The sequence below is a fragment of the Rhipicephalus sanguineus genome, chromosome 1 (genome assembly GCF_013339695.2).
Source record: "Rhipicephalus sanguineus isolate Rsan-2018 chromosome 1, BIME_Rsan_1.4, whole genome shotgun sequence".
NCBI lineage: Eukaryota > Metazoa > Arthropoda > Arachnida > Ixodida > Ixodidae > Rhipicephalus > Rhipicephalus sanguineus.
In genome coordinates, this window is record NC_051176.1 from 17,296,572 (window position 1) to 17,317,715 (window position 21,144).

The following is a 21,144-nucleotide window of genomic DNA, read 5'->3' on the forward strand; positions in this document are numbered from 1 at the left end:
AGATTTTGCACATACCGCAGATCAATTTGTGCTCAATTTGTGATCAATTTGTGCAGGAAGTTTCAGTAGTATCGTCACCATCTTTCAAAGTAGCATTTGGCGTTGTTAGTTGCCTAGTTTCTGAAGGAAGAAAAAAAAAACTGGAAAGTGGTTTGCGTCGGTGGTTCGCAAATACCCCCAACTAGTTCCTGGACTCCAATCTCGAAGGTGATGCTTTACCTCCATGCAAATGCATAGACGTTCGAAAAAAAATGACGAATTCGCATAAGACCTGCATATTTTTGTTGGAATCCTTGGGTATTACTTTTCATGTTGTTAACTGGTTTATTTGTAAAGGAAAAGGCTGCTCAATTACCATGTCTGCAATCGGTGCACTGAGTTTGTGTGCAATGCCTAATTTGGCAGTTGCAAGGTGGTAAGGCATATCCTTTGAGATAGCAGACTTGTCTACCATCTTTCTGGTGCTCCTGCCACGGGCTGAAGCTATTTAAATCCTTGTGAAATGTTTGCCAAGGTTCAACGGTGTGCACACTAGCATGTCCCAACCGATCAGGACAGAAGATAGTGAACAAGTTTGGAGAAAATGTGCAAATTCTGCACGATGCATTCACATTCCAGTGGACATTTGCTGGCTGGCACATCCTCTTGCCAAAGTCCAACATCAGGGGAAAGTGCAGTGCTGCATGTCTGGAAAAAGGTTCATTGACTAAACACTAAGCGATGTCTGCCAAGGCGTCTACACTCTAAAAAGTAAAGGAGGAAATGGGGGGTCGAGGTTACTCCTTTAGGGGAGTAACTAACCTGCCACACCCATTACTCCTTTTTGGGGGTAACTGCGACGGGACGAACCGTTACTCCCCGTAGAACTTGCTCCTTCAGGGAATAACTGACTGGAGCAACGGATGCTCTTTGTGAAAACTCCCACGGGAGCAACGGTTACTCTTTCTCGATACTCCTCAAAGGAGGAACGGATAGTCTTTTTCGATACTCCCACGGGAGGGACGGTTACTCTTTCCCAATACTCCTGAAGGGAGGAACAGATAATCTTCTTCAATACCCCCAAGGGAGCGACAGTTACTCTTTTCAATTACTCCTCTAAAGAGCAGCCGTTGCTCCTTTCCTAAACTCCTAAAGGGAGGAACGGATGCTCTTGGTCAATACTCCTATGGGAGTGACACTTGCTCCTAACAAATACTCCCGAGGGAGGAAGAGATAGTCTTTTTCAATACTCCCAGGGGAGCGACGGTTTCTCTTTACAAGGAGGAATGGATGCTCTCTGTCAATACTCCCACGGGAGCAATGCTTGCTCTTTCTGGACACCTAAATGGAGTAACAATTACTCTTTCCCATTAGTCCCGCAGGGAGAAATGGACATTATCTCTCAATACCCTCATGGGAGCGACAGTTACTCTTTCACAACATTCCTCATCGGAGCAGCATGCAGTTAATCATCCTCAATGCCTCTCGATGGAGTAACGTTTGCTTGTATTGAGTGCTCCTCAAGAAACCAGCAATCCAGCTCTCCCATAGGCAAATGAAAAAAAGTTTTGAGGAACATGATTTTCATCGGGTTGCGCCAAGTCTGACACAAATGCTCCAGGAGAGGGCAGAAATCCAGATCTATTTGTGAGAAAAATACTTTATTGAAATCAGTCTGGCTGTTCACTGGCTCAAGATGGTTAGAGCCACACGGACGAGTGACGTCGGCCGCAAGGCGCTCTGAACTTTCAGAACTTGACACAGGAGATCGAAGGTCCACTGAGCTTTCTTGCTGAAAACAATGTTCAGCGCCCAGTATAGCGCGATTTGTGTGGCAATGGCTGCCAAAAGGCTAGTCTCCTTAATAGCAAGGCCCTCCAGGCGCACAATAAATTCCCTTGAAGTCAACAAGCTTCCATTGTATGTCACTGTCGGCACATGATGCGTCTTGGTGGGGTCCTACAAAACAAAAGGCACATTTTAACACAAGGCTTGTTGCTTCATTATTACAGCAGCTGCTTCATGTAGCAACAGATAAAACCTAATGCTTTACGACACACTGACAAATAAATGAAATTGCAACTTATTTGCAAAACATGGTTCGACACTGGTAAGAACATTATTAACAAGTCAAAGCACTTGCAGTAAGGCTACAGGTTTATCCACAGGTTAGAGACTGGTCTCGTTTACACGGAAGCCAATTAATTGATTCTGAAAAAAAAAACAGGGGCATTTGCTGTTTGCAGGCACCACGTCATGCTAGCATACTTTATAAAGTAGACCCCTGCTGATACATTTTTCAAGGCCATGTGCAGAAAGAATGTAGGAGCCAGGAAATGGGGAAAAGAGTAAAAGTGAGAGTCGTAGTGAAATCGACAATCATATCTCAGTGGTTATTGATGAAAAACAAAAAAAAAATGTGCAGCGTTGGCTCCTGTACCTTTCTTCCATCTGATCAGCACAATGCGAGCAAATTCGTTGTGGTAGGTGGGAGCTGAGCTGTTAGAATGAATTATCGACTTGAGAGACTTACTTTCCTGCACTAATTAGATACCCATTGTGCCACGTGGCTCCTACCATGATAACTTGAGTGTACATTTTTTCCAAATAAACCCAGTGTCTTTGGGTGGCCAGCACCTATAACGGTATCTTGAAGCGACCTTCCGTCGTGATCCTTTCACATCCATAAACAAGATTATCGCTGGATGCACCGGCGGTAATGCAACGAGCAATGACGTTCTCAGCTCATTTGCTCAGCATTTTCGGCATAGTGCCAGGTTGGTGTGGCTTGTAAATGGCCGCATGTCTCGCAACAGTGAAAGACCAAAAACACAGCCCTTTCTCCCAAACTTCACCGCCACTGCACGCATTGGCACACTCGGCCATGATCTCATCAATCGACAGAATTGTGGAGTTAAGAGCTGCATTATCGACGAAAACATTATTGTAAGCGATTCCATTGGAGGCATAAAAGAGCCGAGCATGCACAGCATGCTAGCATGACTACAGCAATGACTTGCAAGTAAACAGAGTGCGAGAAGACCATGCCGTCTCTGGTCTTGGTGGCCTTAATTTTGCCAACACCTCGCACAAAAAACATTTTAGAACTATGTGACCTTGCAGATGGCTGTAAATTGCAAAAGATGATTGAATAATTGATGATTGAATAAATGTTTAGGGGTAAAATAGACTTCAAATATTCCCGAAAAAAATTGTGAAGTTAGAGAAAATAAGCGATTTGTCGCATGTTTGACAGTATTTTTCATACTGATGTGGTCCAAGTAAAAATCCTCGTCATGCGGCGTTTGATAGAAGACTTCGTCGCTAAGTAATGAGGAAAGTCTAATGAAATAATTTTTTTGTTCTAAGGAAGAAAATAATTTTTGAATTTGGCCCTCCGAACGCGGCCTGCATTTCATTTTGTTGCCACTTCGCCGCAAAGCACGTGGTCGCCCTTCCAGCTGACACTCGTCACAGGCAGCGGCAAGATGCGAGATGTATGTCAGTGGCTCGTGAGTGCTCGAAAGTCTTGTCGCGTTGATCTCAGGGCGACGAGTAATCAATTCGCGTTACAATGTCAGCTTGCTTGGCGGGCCCAATGGGAAGTATGGACGCCCGAGAGCAGCCTATGGCGTCGTTGGCACAATGTGCTAGAGGCCGTCTGCACAACTAGCATACACATACTGAAAGAAATAATGCACATTGTATACACGTTTTTTCTGGGTATACGTATTGTGCAGACGGCCTCTAGCACATTGTGCCAACGACGCCATAGGCTGCTCTCGGGCGTCCATACTTCCCATTGGGCCCGCCAAGCTCACATTGTAACGCGAATTGATTACTCGTCGCCCTGAGATCAACGCGACAAGACTTTCGAGCACTCACGAGCCACTGACATACATGTCGCATCTTGCCGCTGACTGTGACGAGTTTTAGCTGCAAGGGCGACCACGTGCTTTGCGTCGAAGTGGCAACAAAAAGAATGCCGGGCACTTATGGAGCGCCAAATTCAAAAATTATTTTCTTCCTTAAAACAAAAAATGATTTCATTAGACTTTCTTCATTACTTAACGACAAGTCTTCTATCAAACGCCGCATGACGAGTATTTTTACTTGGACCGCATCAGTATGAAAAATACGGTCAAACATGCGACAAATCGCATAAGTTCACAATTTTTTTCGGGAAGATTTGTAGTCTCTTTTACCCCTAAACATTTTTGTACTATAACACACTTTCCTGAAAATTATACTACTATTAAGATTGGTTAGAGGGAGTTCGAGATAGCACAAGAAAAAATCACGAACATTGAAGAGTTTTGTAGTTTTTGAAGATACGTAGCTGGTAGTGAAACACAAGAATTTCGGAATTAGTGAATAGGACATCTAAACAGAACCTCTGCGATAGCGCCAGCGTGGTTTCAAAGCTGAACATAGAAAAATAGATTTTATATACATTTTTCTATTAGGCGCGGTTTAACAAATACAAGCGAACTTCGAGGGGGCGCCATGATCGTCAAAATTTTTATCGAGCAAAAATGTTTTAACACAATACTCTATGTATCACAGGAAAAAGGCACAAATTTTATCAGCAAAATCTGCGATGTGCGAGCGCCACGTCTGGGACACTTGGCATGGAATGACCCAATAATAATATCTGGGGTTTAACGTCCCAAAACCACGATATGATTATGAGAGACACCGTAGTGGAGGGCTCCGGAAATTTCGACCACCTGGGGTTTAACGTGCACCTAAATCTAAGTGCACGGGCCTCAAACATTTTCGCCTCCATCGAAAATGCAGCCGCTGCAGTCGAGATTCTATCCCGCGACCCGAAGGTCGCGAGATCGAATGACAGGGTCAGCAGTTGAGTGCCATCCATAACCACTATACCACCGTGGCGGGGCTTATCCATTGAAGTTGCAACTAGCAACTGAGCAAAGAGGCTTATCCATTTGAGAGGCCTGTTTTATAAAGAAACTGACTACGAGCAAGACTTCGATTTGGGCGAGTTGGTATATGCTTAGCTGGTGAAAAACAGCGCAAAAAAGGACGAGGACGCAGGAACACAATACACTGTACGAGCGCTGAACTTACAACTGACATCTTTATTGCACCAACCGCTCGTTTTTACAGCGCATCAAGCCGAGCACGCCATTCCAATCAAACCGCCAATCAAAATCATCAGGTATACAAACTACATTGTCACTGAAAGCTATCACATGTGCATGAATTACACCATGCGCATGCATCTTCCACACTCAGATAAAATGAACAAACCAGTTCCTAACAAGGATGAACAAGCAACAACAACAAAAAAAAACAGCAATACCTTCCACGTTTTCTATGATGAAAGAAGTGAGGGCTAAATTCGGTGCAACAATGTTGTCATCAAGGCTTAGATGGGACCAAATTTAGCAATAACGTAAAATTTAGCGCTGCCGGATTTTTATAGAGTATGGACGAAGCTCAAAAATGTAACCCAACGCTGCAGTAATCGATGACAAACGCTGCTGCAACCGCTACAACATAAAAATCAAGCACTCACCGTTAAACCGATGGTGGAGACGTCAACTTCAGAGAACATGTCCAACTCCTTTATATGTTCCATTGAATCCCGCCCCGTCCACAGCTCGTCGAAAGTGACGACGGCATTTCTGTCGCCGTATGTAACGAGGCACTTCGATGACATTGGGCGACAACGGCGCAAGACAAAGAACAGTCCTCAAGCCTGCCTCGGTACATGCATTCGCTCACACATACACGGTGTAGTGTCTCTACGACTCGATTGCTCTAGTCCTGAAACACCCAAAAGTGAAACGAAGCCAGTGATTAAAGCAAAACGAACTTATTTACTGATACACCAAAATAGGAAACGTCCACGCAGCTCAAAAGGTTCGCTGGCGACTGATGTTTTCCCGGTCCGCTGGGCCTGGATTCTCCTCCTTGCACCACAAACACACGCACACAAAAACAACCACCGACACTGGCACGGGCGTCAACAGGATTTTGCCTTGGGGGGTGCAAACCCGTGTTACATCGCGTCTGGGGGAGGAGGGGAGAGAGGGAGAGAGAGCTGGCATAGCTTGGGGTGGGGGGGGCAAGTGCCGGTGTGGCTTGAGAGGGGCAAGTGCCCCTTTTGCACACGTGTCCCCCGTTTTATGGCCCACTTCGAAGGGGAGAACAGTAGTGGTTTCAGTCAGGCGCGCTTTCAATGTTCCAAGGCCACGGTCGTGGGGGCCGTATGCTAGACGCGTGGCTTCCCAGCACTCCGAAACAAACTGTCCGCGCCACATGGAACGTATCCACGTGCGGTCCTCGCTGCCATGACCGCTGATTTATCAGTAGCTCTACTGATGTTTGTAATTTCTGCTGATTCAGTGAAAAGGCGACGGAATCTACTGCTTTTTGGTCTTTTTACAAAAATGAAAGGAACCTCTACGTTTTTTTTAGTAAAGTTCACATTAATGCGATATCACCAGACAAACAAGAAATTTCCTTCTTTGCGATGTTCTCAAACGCAGCACTACTTTTGACTGACGAGCCATAGACACCATAGAGTTTCATAGAGTAAGTATTACAGGAAGCTCTATGTTATGAGCAAATACCAGCAAGTCGTGAGACAGAAATGTGAATGCACAACGCGCCCCACAGCACAGGTCCTACCTTTACCGTTCAATAAAGGTCATCCTGCCATCTCTCTTAACAATTTTATTTTAGTTATTTATTCATCCACTTATTCCTTACAAGAAACGAACGAGCATTGTTACGGCCACTAATATACATTTTCCAGGAACTGACACTTCGCAATGCACTTAACGTGAAAATATGCTGAGTAGTGAAAGGAGATCTACCCGCTCACCCCCTCACCCCCGGGTCCCTCCCTCTCCTTCTCGAGGCATGCGGGAGTAAGTGTTGCCATTCGTCCTCCCGTTCCTCTCATTTTGACGAAGGACCAAGCAGTTACCCTCCGAACTTTGCGCACGGCACGCATGCTTCTGCAGTTCGTCCTTCGAGGGAGTAAAGCGCCCTTTTTCGGATGAACTGCGCAGTTGCTCCCGAAAACTTTTTAGAGTGTAGCTTGCAAAGTGCAAAGAGAGAGTAAGCTTGCCCTAACAAACATAGCAGTGGTTATGAAAATGATAATGTGCATTTGCAAGTACATACTGTCATAGTAGTGCGCTCAGTACAAAACAAGTAACCAACTCAGGCATGCCGAGTTTTAAATAGCATAGGTGTATATTACGTCTGGTACCGCCTCACACAAGAAACGCCTGCTGGTGTGCCATACCCTTCTACCTATGAACTTGCAGCAGTTGGGGACCTATTAATTGCACCGTGGCACTGATAACGATGTAGACTTTCTAGAACAAATGGCTTGGCAGCTACAAAGGTGGGCTTGCAACGAAACCTATAATGCAGATGGCACTTTCATCGGTACTAAAGGTTTTGAAAACGTGCAAATGCTTCACAAGCTCGCCCTCGGATGCGTGAACATTTCTAAGGGCACTGTGTGTGTCGCTTATAAGGATTCGTGCAGGTGGTGTAAATGACCATTCCGGCATCGCAGAAAGTGTCAAAAACATGCTTGGAAAACGTTCCTATTTGTCGTAATTTCTGAAACATAGGGTAAGCTGCTCCATGCATATGTTTGACTGACTTCATTGTGCGTTTTGCATGCAGGACGAAATTAGCATTCTGAGTATTTTCATAAGCAGGTCACAATTGTGAGACATACTGTTGTGGAGGAACTCGTTGATTTTGCCTACCCGGGATTCTATGGGAGACCAGCGCTGGATAGGTGGCGCGCCGAAAAAATGCGCCTGGCGGGAAGTCGCGGCATAAGTCCGCCGCTCGATCCGACGACATTTGTTGCAGCTCGCATATGTTTCGGCTGTGCGCGTCGTTTCGCTTCGGTTCAAGCTTCTGAGAGAGAGAAAATAAAACATTAACAAGGCTCTGCGAATGCTCATTCAGCTAGCGCCATCAAGCGAAAGAATACTGAAGAAAATTGGCAAAGCTTTATATATTTTTCGCAGTGTGCCGCGGCGAGCGCGCCTGCGTAAACCCGCTAGCGTGGTTCCCGGGTTCGCGGTCCCGTGCTTGTTTAAGTTGCCGACAGCTATGGCGCCAGTTGTGCTCCGCTATGGTTTTAGTAAAATAACATGGCCTGAGGACCACTTCCGCAGAAAGGCACTTGAAAACGGGGCGAAGCTGTGCAAGGCGAAATACGTGTACGATGTGGAAGAGACGGTGTCGTGCCGTGACAGAGATTCTCAAGTTGCAGCGAAATGCCACTCGCAAGTACACCAAGCCAGCTACGATGTCACGCTTCAGGTAAGCGAGCATTTGATGCTAGATCGGTTATTACCGCGTGTTCCTGTCCTGTTTCATTACGGCGCGTGTAGTTGTGTGAAATAAGCGCGAAGCTGTACGCAGTAAATCGCACAGTTGGTTTAACCGTACAGCGAGTTGACTTCCGTGCGTTATCGCAACGCTAGCACTACATGTTTTCATTTCGAACGAAAACTTGTGCACGTTTACTTAATGCAGTTTTTATGTGCTCGCCTCTAGCTGTCGTCTCAGCGACTGATAAGTGGGGCCACCTGTTCCTGCAAGGCCGGCAGCGACGGCGCCTGCAAGCACGTCGCAGCGGTAGCACTCGAGCTCATAACTTAGCCGATGCAACGTCGTCAACTGACGTGCCTCAAGTGCTCCCATAGCTGGCCGTCTTCACTGTTGTATAAAACAATGAAACACGCGAAATTCGCTTTAACCCCAGCTCGACGCCGCCAGAGAGGACCGAACTTACCCCGCTCGCCTGACAGCTTGTATCCAACGTTGCCTCCGTTCATGCTCGCATGGTTTCGCAGGAAAGACGTAGAAAGATATATCACCTCTCATTCCTACTTAGTTATGACACTTATATACGCTGCAGTAACCGTCGGCCTCCTTTTTTTTTGTTCGGCGTTCAGTGCCCGCACCGCCTTCGCTAGTAGCCATCCTTGTGCGTGTCGTCCGCGGGAGCGGCTGAGAAGCAATATTTTCAGTATCCCTGGGTATCAAAACTTTCTGCTAAATAGAACTGCTAGCAGAGGGGGCGGTGTATACATGATGGTGAAGGGCCATATTATTTGCGATATGTTACCGGAGTTCTGTCGCATGAACACTGACTATGAATGTCTGTCTGTGATCTCCAACCGATCCTTAGTGGCTGTTGTTTATCGACCCCCAAGCGGCAATTTTCAAAATTTTATGCGTTTCCTCGAATCCCTTCTTTCCTACGTAGGTGATTATAACTATGATATCATACTAGGAGGAGATTTTAATGTAAACATGTTAGCTGACACCGCTAACAAAAGAACGCTAGAACAAACAATTTGTTCATTTGGCTGTAGTAATGTTATTACCGTGCCTACAAGACTCACCATTACCTCTTCTTCGTTACTTGATCTATTCATAACAAATATACATCCCTGTCGACGAAAGGCGGGAGTCATGAGTACAGACATTAGCGATCACAACAGCATATATTTATGTGTGTATACAAATACGCTTAAGATAAATAACGAACAAAAAATGGCCTTTCAAGAAATAACACCTCGAACATTGGAGACTTTCCGAGAGAAAGTAGAAAGTTTGATTGGAGCGAAATATTCAAAGAAAGCGATCCTGACTGCGCGTATAGTAAATTTGTGAATAATTTTTTGTCTCTATACAATCAGTCATTTCCACACAAGCTTTTACGAACATCGAAAAAATTCGTAAGCCATGGATTACGCCTGAATTACTAAGCAAGATTCAGGTTAAGGACAGAATGTTTAAAAAATTTCTTAAAACTCGCGATGTTGAGCTACTCAGAACTTACAAAACATATCGTAATAGTCTAACGAAAGCAATTAGAAAGGCTAAGGATAACTATTTCTGTGACCTTTTTTCTATGTCTGAGTCAAGAGCAGACATAACGTGGAAAAATCTAAACGCTTTATTAAATCGATCGAGGCATTCAGGAATTTTAACACAAATAAGACAGAATGACGACGAATTTAGTGGAAAACGACTAGCAGATTTGTTCAATGATTATTTCGTCAATATTGATACCGGAGAAATTAATGACAATGCCCTGCATTACTTAGAACGTACTTGCGACAAAACGTTTTTTCTTAACCCTGTTACAACCACAGAGGTGATCTCTACTTTTGTAGGGCTCAACAACAGTGCTAGTAGCGATGCTGATGGTATTAAAATAAAACCTGTCAAACACGTGATAGACCTTATAGCACCTAGCCTAACACATGTTTTTAATCTTTGCTTAGCAGAAGGGGTTTTCCCAAAACGAATGCAAATAGCCAAAGTAACTGTTCTGCACAAAAAGGGAGACAAAAATAGTATAGCTAACTACAGGCCAGTATCCCTCTTGCCCATATTTTCTAAAGGCCTCGAAAAAGTTTGTTTGTCAAGACTGATCAGCTTTTGCGATAAACATGAGATAATACATACGGCGCAATTCGGCTTCAGGAAAAAGCGCTCAACAGAACTCGCTCTGTTAGAACAGAAGGAGTTCATTTTGAATGCTTTTGAACATCGACACTTGGCTCTGGGCATCTACGTAGATTTCACGAAGGCTTTTGATTATCTTAATCATAGCCTGTTACTAAAAAAAACTCGAAAAGTATGGATTTCGCGGTAAGGTATTGGCCCTTCTCCGCTCTTATTTAGGTTGCAGGCAGCAATTTGTAAATATAAACGGCCATTCTTCCGACATCAAACCAATTTTGTCCGGTGTTCCACAAGGAAGTATCTTGGGTCCATTTCTATTTAACTTGTACATTAATGATATTGTCAATATTGATAAAACCACAAAATTTGTAATTTACGCCGATGACACGACTTTACTTTTCTCCGGTACGGTATTGTCGGATATAATGGATAGAGCAAACAATACATTAACGCAGCTAGGTAAGTGGACCGATTACAATGCATTAAAGATTAATACTACCAAAACAAAAGCTGTAGTTTTCCGGCCAAAAAACAGGGACGTGGTCACCGATGCAGTTTTAGTGTATAACGGCGCACTTATAGACAGAGTTAAAACATTTAAGATACTAGGTGTAATATTTTCGGAAACAATGTCTTGGGACGACCATGTTAGTTATGTAGCACAAAAATTATCTAGCATTGTAGGGATAACGTATCTAAACAGACGAACTCTCCCCACGTACGTTAAACTTCTTATCTATAACTCGCTATTTTATTCACATGTAATCTACTGTCATCTTGTATGGGGATCAACGACATTCACGAATTTACGAATACTGTACTCCCTTCAGAAAAAAATGTTAAGGTATATATATAATGTGGCTTTTGATCATCCTTCAGCGTCGCTTTTCCATAGGCATCATACTCTACGTATTCCATCTCTCTATTCTTACCGCCTGTCCATAGCATACAAATCCGAAATTAAAGATAACGGCCATTTCCTAGCTCGATTAGCCTGTTTAGAAAGGAGGATGCAGCCATATTCAGTGCGCCATCCAGAGACTTGGAAAGTACCGTTATGTCGAACAAATTACGGGACACAAATGCTAAAACACAAGCTTCCGGAGTTACTAAACTTGTTTAGCAACCAAAACATTGCACCGGAGAGATCATCTACAAAAAAACTGCGTACTTTTTTTTTTTCAAATGTTGAAGTTTAATTGTATTCATAGTTTTGCAGTGGTTCTCCCCTCATATTTCTAATGCTTGTTTTGAAACAATTTTTTATGTTCTGTAAGCACCATTGTCATTTTATAAATCTAACCCATACGTTGTCTCGTTTGCCCATGATGAATTTCAACACTGGTTTCTCTAGGCACGAATATTTTCTCAAAAATGTTTTCTAGTTACGAATGTTTTGTGATAACAAATGTTGTGTGATTACATGATATTTTCAATGAAAATGAATTGTATTATTTCCAAATGTTTTCTCTCTTCCATGTCTTAATTTTTTTTCTTGATGTTTCTTTGCCCTGTTTATGTACACTGTTTAATAACCTGTCACTTTGCGTTCTCATTGTCATTCTGGTTATTCAATATGTTCAGCACAGTCTGCTGTAAACGCGCCGAAGTGTACATTTTGGGGGGCCGGAGCTAGTCAAGCTGCTCGTCAGCTTTTTCTCCCTGCCTCCCTCATCTTATGCTTGATGAAAAATAAAGGACCTATTATTATTATTATTATTAAGTGCGCGCTTTGACCGCCAGGGCGGCACGGAAACTCCAGCGCTGGTTCCCTATAACACACCTAAATTTAATTGCACTGTGTGGGACAATATCAACTGTTCAGATGCACCTGCTTTTGGCTGTTACAAGTTTAGTGCTGTTTACCAATGTTTCGCTGCTGCACTTATGTGTATTTTGTGGTTGAAATTGCTTTAAAGGGCCCCTGACAGCCGATTTCTTGTTTGTGACATTTATGTTGTAATAAGTATGTCTATGTCTTGTAATCACGGAATGACACCGTAAATCCTCCAACGTGATGTCTAAATAATCCTAGCAGCGTTAATTGTGGTCATTTTTAGTGTAGGTTCAAAACGCGCGCCGAAAGAGGATAAGAAACTAGCGCCGCGCCGCGGCGGTCGCGCCTCGGGGCACGCGTGATGATGTGCGCTCAGTATTGGGTGACGTCAGCCACGCGCTTGTTGAACTGCCAGTTGGAGAACACACACACGGAGAGCTCACGCTGCCTGCCGACACGTACCGAAGAAGGAGAAGGTGGGAGAGCAAACACGCTTCGCAATATACCACAGTGCATGCACCGCGCATATTTCTGTCTGTGACGTCGACAACACTTGCTTTACCTCTGCAACGTCACAAGGGGCCTACGTCTACGTCATACTAGTGGTTATGTTGATAGGAGTTCAAAATTCAGATGAGCACTCAGGCTTACTTTAAAACCAAATTAAAATATCTTAAAGGCAACGCTCGTCACTCATAATCGGTCAGAAGTGCCCCCGCATGCAGGACTATCAAACAACACAAGCATCTCGAGTTTCCAAATTCGGTGTCAGGGGTCCTTTAAAGGAGTACTGACACGATTTTGAGACATCGCAAAAGGGACATTTTTGGTTTCCTTGGTATGCAGTGTCAACGATGTCCGCACACCGGAGTCGGAGAACACGTATAAAATATTTTAATTTGACTTTGAAGTTTTCATCGCTGAGCATCTGCAAGCCAGCCACAGTGCAATGGACATTATCCTGACGAGTCAAGACAGTTCCCCCTAGTTTGCAAGTTCTGCATCCTGCATGCAGCCTATATCGTAGAAATCACTGTCAGGGTCACTGGACGACAATTCACTTATTGTTGTTTATGTGCACCACGGGCAGATGACGGATTTGCCGCTAGTACATCGCGAGTTTCTGTATCCCCGTGACGTCACACTGTTATGAAACATCGCTGAGAAGTCGCCCCCTCGATATCGAAACCGAAAGTCTCTTTTTAAGGTAGCGATCAATAAAATATATACGATGCATTCCCAGGCACCGCAATACTCGTTTTAGCTTACTCGACACCAGTATTTCTATTTAGAGCATCAATCGGAAAATTTTTAAAATTCATGTCAGTACTCCTTTAACATATCTTTTTTCCTGTCTGTACTCATAAGTGACCTCAACTGACTTGGTAAGAATCTTTAGCACATAAGCGACACAAGGACGAAAAGGGAGGGACAACGTCTGCACTAACTTTCAACGAAAATGGTTTATTGCACACGAGGCACTAATAGACACAGTGGTGGTGCCCTCGCGCTTCACAAAGATGCCGTGCAGAGAGATATGTCTTTTTCTGTTTTATTTTTGACAAAATATATGGCACACTATAATCACTTCGCGAACTACTACACATTCAATACAGTCAATTCTTTATTCGAGAAGGATAGTTGTGGAGTGCTAACACAATTGCTACCCACTTTTACAATTTTTGCAGCTTCTATGATCAGTCTCGTTAGTTGAACTCTATTAGCTGATGAAACCTTTCTGTCCTGAAAAAAAGGTTCATACTCTCATGCCCTACACTTTGACGCCAGCCATCCATCGTTGCATTTGTTCACAAGATTACAGTGCTCTCTTAACCTATCATTCATGCAGTGGCCCATTTCCTGTCAACCACTTACCACATGAAAGAGGTATCTGATAAACGACAGCTTCTCAGCATGTCCTATGTCGTTCTGTGCAAGCAATTGTCTTCTTTGGTGCTTGACTACTAATTCTGCAAATTGATTTCAGCTTGCATGGAGCTGAAAAACTACTTGTACATTAGTACGTGATGCCAACCTTTCCATAACTGTAGTTGGATAGCGTAACAACTCAACAGGACACACAGCACATGGGAAAGGTTCACACACAATGCATCGCACAAACAGAACTGTTAGTCGTAAAAAACTTAATTAGGAAGTACCGCTCCATTGCTCTAGTTGACTGTTCCAACAGTGATGTCGCTCAAAAAAGGATAGCTGGTCAGTGGCGTAGGCAGGGGGGGGGGGGGCTGACCGGGCTACAGCCCCCCTCCCCCTAAATTTTCCTGGTCGGCGGCCTGCTGGCTGTGTTCATGCTGACACACGTCGCCTACGAACGAAGGCGCGTATCCTTCGAATGTACAAATGAACATTCAAAAGAAGTACAAATGAACGAGAGAGCGTGCGTACGCTAGTAGCTTGGGGTCCCCGGAACTAAAACTCTACATAAGCAGCACAACACACAGCTTAGTAAGTAGAAGCAGCAAAATCGAACTCGGCAGCGCATTTTTGGGGGGTCATGCGTACTTAGTACTGCAGCCCACAGAGCATATGGGCTGCACCCAGGGAGCCTTCGTTGAAAAGTTCGACAATAGCGAGACACTTGAGCGCGTCATGTGTTCTGAGAACGTCTCATTTGCTTGGTATCACTGGCGGCCAATGCCAGCGATGTTGCATGAGGCGGCAAATAAGAGCTCCGTCGCGCCTGCCACTGATCACTGAACAGTGCTAGGATAAAAGCCTGAAAGAGGGAACGATGGTTGCCTAAGCAGCGGCAAACACTGCAGCATGCTCCCTAATGGGCTGCATAAATAGAGGTAAAAGGTGAAAATTCCAACAAAAAATTATCGTTAATGCCATACGTTTCAATTTCTGATCGGCTTTTCTTCAGGGATGAGATAGCTTGTGATGAGCAATGCTTTTGTGCGTTGGTATGCCGGCAGCATTCACGGTCACATGACAATAGACGAAGGGCAGTGTCCTATTAGTATACACTTAATAGAGAGTCTGAGTACCGGGAACCCCGCTCGCGTATGCACACTATCGTGATCCTTTGTACTTCCTGCTGCACCTGAGGAGAATGGAAAGGAACGCCTGGTTGGCTTACGTACGTAAGCCGCTTTCGAGCCCCGGAACTAAAGGTACTGCGAAAACTAAAGCTAAAGCGAGAGGTACTGGGATCGATACCCAGCACCTCCACTACTTCAAATGAGGGTGTTGTGCTTCGAGCAGGTTTACACGTTGCGCCGTGGAAGGCTTCTTGTAAGGCAGGTCAGGCTAATAGCGAGCGCGAGCAACAACCACAGCCACCGATTCTCGTCTTCCTCTTTCATAACAGCGGAGCGTCTGTCATTTGCATTCAGTACACTAATAACTTTGGGTGTCTGCTGAATATGCCAGGATTCCTGAAACAGGTGTTGCGGGTGGTTGCTTTCTTTTTCCAGGATAACCACTTTTCTTGTCGGGGATAATTAAATGATCGAAGAGTTCACACTGTTCCGCCACCGTGCTGCTAAACTTAGCCGTTCGTCTTGTTGAGATGCGTAATTAACGTCTACAACGTAGGCATCGGAACTTCAATCTCAAGTTAGCTCAACCTGCTTGAGATCGCCTTCAAGCACTAGCTTCCTGAAACATCGGCGTTGCTACTCCGCCGACATCGCAGTCGTGCCTGAACTTGTGACTTCTCGCATCCGATCATCGGGGACTCAACGCTTCCCGTCATCTCACGTGAGCCTTCATCTGTTTATGCTTTCGAGCTTTCACATCTTTTGCTACTGTTTACTCGATTTATGTCCGCTGTTAACCTAGATGTACTACTGCCTGTGTTAATTTCATTGTTTATTCATTGTTTGTTAATCGGAGGCTCATACGTTGGAGAGCCAAACAACTTTTGCGAAAGAATGCAGCAACACAGGAATGACCTTCTCCACCTGCCTGAACATAAAGCGCGGTGCACACACTTATGATCTTAAAAGACGGTCTCCCCTTTCTGAAGGCAGTGCTGAAGAGAGAGGAACTGCCCCCTTGCGATTGGACAGCATTGTTATGCGGTGTTGTTCCTAACCAATATTGGCCCTAGCCAAGGAATCTAAGGAACAGCATGTCAATAAAAAGGCCGCGCTGTGGCTTAACAAGCGTTTTCTCGACTTGACTGTAAGGCCGCATATGGCTGGGCGCCCTAAGGATGCTGACGTGTTTACGTTTTCAGGGGAGAGGGCAATGTCTCTTTCGCTCGCCGACGGCGGTCGCTGAGCTTTTCTTTTTGTATTGAGTGCTCAGGGTGAGAGCGGTTTCGCACCAAGGGACGAACCGCGAGGTCACAGAATGTCGAGAGGGGTCGGATTTCGGAGCGACGACCGGTGCAGTACATATCCCGCTGTGTTTGGAGTGCATTGCGGGCAGTTGTGTCGGCTGCGATGGCGCCATGCGGGCAGTTGCGCGCAGCCTCCTCTCTGGTGGGCCACGGCCGCCGCGGTCTTGTTTTTGAACTCCGGGAAGACGCCGCTTCCTGCCAGGAGACAGACCACACTGCGGGTACTATAGCTTAGAAGAACTGAGCGTTGGGCGAGTTGGTATTGCATTCCAGATTGCATTTTGCGCGAAAAACACGAACATGAAGGGAAGAACTACGAGACGAAGTTGTTAGTCTGCTCTCTTCTCGTGGTTCTTCCCTTCGTGTTCGTGTTTTTCGCGCAAAATGCAATCTGGACTGCGGGCACGGTCCCTACTGCGGGGGTCTGAAGCGCAGGCGGCACTGTTTGATGACACCGGCCAGTGACGGGAACACGCTGCAGAGGCGAAACCCCAGTAGCATGGTTTGCGCCAAGTTGGAGGCGACGGCGCTTTTACTGGCCGACGATGCCGCTGAAGCGGAATGTGAGCAATAAATTCTGCACGTGGCGTCGGCTCCTGACACTGTGCATAGCCACGTGTCGACGAGAAAGAAGGAAAGCCGTCGTTTTTGGTAATATCTTGGTTTTCCATTTAGGCCCTGCCCGGTGGGCTGTGGCCTGCGAGTACTTACGCTCTGGTTGGCCGCCGTGGTCAAGGGAGAGATAAAGGGATGTCACCGCCCTTTTTCTTTGTTGTGTGGCAGTAGATATTGACCTGCACGTGAGTGGCACGTCAGTCTGGGCTGTAATCAGCGTTGCTGATAGGTCGGTGAGGCTCCGCACAATATATGTAAAACTATATTGCGAGAAGCACGACCACAAAATTGACTTCGAGGACGCTTCCATCATAGAAACGGAAAGGAATCTGGGAAGGAGGCTCTTACTCGAGTCGTGGCACATCCAGAACACACCTGCGGATGTGAACCGGTCCCTCGGAACAATGCCTCCGATCTACGTGCACGGCCTCCGGAACGTGGGGGAAAGAGAAAGGCGGAGCCAAAAACAAGCTGCGACGAAGCCTCCCTGATCAGCACAGTCACCCCTGAAGAAGAGACCAAGCCGGTCTCGAAACGTCGGGTTTCCTCCAAGAATTTGTGGCTGGAGGTATTTCAACTTCTTAATTCTTCCACCCAGCCAGACAGACTTCTGTCGAAATGTTTACATTTAAAACTAGCCTGGGCTGTAATCAGAGCGCTGATAGATCAGATAGGAGGGTGTCAACTTGAGCTTGTTGGCATGGCTTCATCTTCGGAAACAGCGCGAGCACACGGGACAAGAAAGACAGACAGGACTTTGCGCTGGCTAACAACATGAGCGTTTATTTCGTGCGAGCACATATATACGCTTCCTTGGAAATAGATAAACAAGAGAGGATGAGGGAAAGGGAAAGGGGAAGCCCTACGCCTGCGCCGTGACTAATGCATGAAAAAGCAAAGATCAATCACGGAGGTAATTAATCTCCTTGTTGGTTAGTGCGATGGACGGTGCGCTTACACATGATGGCCCGATGGAATGAATCGCGAACGCTTCATATATTTCCCGGGTGTGGCAGTCACGATATCTGCGTAAGATACGCGTCTGATCGAAACTCGGAGTGCAACCGCACTCGGCACAGTGGATTGCCAGATTGCTTCCAGTCTTGTCCTTGAGATTGTTCTTGTGCTCTCGCAGCCGATCATTAACGCAACGCCCTGTTTGCCCATCATGTGTAAGCGCACCGTCCATCGCACTAACCAACAAGGAGATTAATTACCTCCGTGATTGATCTTTGCTTTTTCATGCATTAGTCACGGCGCAGGCGTAGGGCTTCCCCTTTCCCTTTCCCTCATCCTCTCTTGTTTATCTATTTCCAAGGAAGCGTATATATGTGCTCGCACGAAATAAACGCTCATGTTGTTAGCCAGCGCAAAGTCCTGTCTGTCTTTCTTGTCCCGTGTGCTCGCGCTGTTTCCGAAGATGAAGCCATGCCAACAAGCTCAAGTTGACACCCTCCTAAAGTACATTTCTTCTACATCGAGCTCTGTTCCATCATGTGTTCTTTTCAACCCCTCCGTGTGTACAGCTCTTCTGGTCCATGCGACGTGCAGTGCTCGGCTGCTTTCGTTCGCCATCAGAAACTCGTTCCTGCCTCCTCCCGTCGCCCAGATGGTAGGATTTTTCCAGCCATCTCGTAGTCACGCCATGCGATTGTGCCGCATCTTGAGATCCGAAACCTGGAGGCAGATTGGCCTACTCAAGGACGCCTTATTCTTGGCGTGCTCTAGACGGACTTCCCCTGAGCGTGTGCACCATTGCTTTCACCAAGAATTGCGCACGGCATCCCAGGTGAGCGAGTTCTTGTGGCAGAATATTCTCTGCAGACTTCCCAAGAAGAACGCGCCGTCGTGTCAAGTGAAAAACGTTCAGAGGATTGGCAGCGTCGACATACCTCAAAAAGTTGAACAAGTTCTGGGTTTAGGACCGAAGTTTTCAGTCGCACCCAAGCTAGACAAGACTGAACTAATCGCCCTCGTTAGAGGCACAGCTAGCCGCGCAGCCCTCGTGGAGAATGATCGTGTTGTTGCTGAATGCGTGGAAGCCCTCCCAGCTCGGTTGACAGGCATCCGGCGCCCGCATCTTTCGAGTGTCGTTGAGTCACTCCGCAGGGACGATCTCAAGCTTCTGCAAGCCGATAAAGACGGCGGCTTCGTCGTCTTGTCTTCTCATAAGTATCGTACAAATGCCGACGCAGCCTTACGACACAATTTCCGGGAGGCGAAGGGCTTCCACCCAACAAAAGCAAAAAAGCTAGCCCTACAAAAATGCAATGATGCTGGCCTGCTGAAGCTTTCTGCTTCAATTAAAGGCACCAAAGAAGTTTGCCTGTCTGCGTTCTTCACTGTAAAAACGCATAAAGAAGGTTCACCATTCCGGGTGATTGTGTCGGAAGTCGGCAGCTGGCAGAAATGCTTGGGCGCATACTTGCAGAAGGGCCTCAAGCTGCTCGAAGTTGATGACCCGTTCCTCATCCGGAAGCCATCTGAAGTATCGAATTTCCTGGAAGTGTCTTGTCCTACGGGTGTACAAGCCTTCTCAATCGACATCAAGGACCTCTATTATTCTCTGCCCCAAGCCGCCCTTGCAGTGTCAGTACGAGACGGCATTGAAAAATACGGAGCTACACGATTCCAAAATTCCGTCGGCACGAGTGTTTCCAGGTTTTTGGACTTGGTTTCCCTGTACCTCAGCTCGACCGTCATCAAACAAGATGACCACTTGTATGTGCAGAAAGAAGGCGTCTGCATCGGGTCGTGTATCGCCCCGATTCTGAGCGACCTGCTTCTGGCCCGTTATGACAGACAACTACAAAATTCAGTCGGCGCGACCAGTTGGGTGAAAGTCTTTCGGTATGTCGACGACTTCTTGATTTTTTATCGTGAGAACTCGGCAGAAAGCCGTAGCAAGGTTGAAGAGATCTTCGAGTGCTTTGGTGCTAACTTTCCTGGACTTTCGTTTACGAGGGAGCTTCCGCAGGACGGTCAACTACGCTTCCTGGACCTCAAGATGAAGTTTAGTGCAGAGCACACGTGTTGGGAGTATTCACCTCGTTCAAAGAAAGACTTGCTTCCATTTTCATCTCATCATTCTAAGCTTGTCAAAAGGGCCATCGCGCTCTCCGCTATGAAGAATGCTCTTGTTAGGTCATGTCAGCATCAAATCGCCTCAAGCTTCACCAATCAAGTGTGCAGGTTGAAGAAGGCTGGCTTCTCTGACCAATTCCTGTCGGGGTTGGCCGAAGTCATCCTCAAGGAACACCGTAAGCCGGCGAAACCTCGGGCTGTAGATGACAGGGCAAGAGTGGCGGTCATACCCTATCTGCACGGTGTTTCGCACAAAATCAAGAAGGCTGCCGCACGTGCCAGCGTGAGGGTGGTGTTCTCTGCGCCAATCAAACTAGGATCATTGTGCAGAAAAGTGAACGCCCCTCTCCCAAATCCTTCCATCTGCAAGAAGCAACATGCGACGCGGTTTGTGCCCTGCAGGACTGAGGTCGTCTATGAGATACCAACGTCCTGCGGTGGCCGCTACGTTGGGCAAACAGGGCGTTGCGTTAATGATCGGCTGCGAGAGCACAAGAACAATCTCAAGGACAAGACTGGAAGCAATCTGGCAATCCACTGTGCCGAGTGCGGTTGCACTCCGAGTTTCGATCAGACGCGTATCTTACGCAGATATCGTGACTGCCACACCCGGGAAATATATGAAGCGTTCGCGATTCATTCCATCGGGCCATCATGTGTAAGCGCACCGTCCATCGCACTAACCAACAAGGAGATTAATTACCTCCGTGATTGATCTTTGCTTTTTCATGCATTAGTCACGGCGCAGGCGTAGGGCTTCCCCTTTCCCTTTCCCTCATCCTCTCTTGTTTATCTATTTCCAAGGAAGCGTATATATGTGCTCGCACGAAATAAACGCTCATGTTGTTAGCCAGCGCAAAGTCCTGTCTGTCTTTCTTGT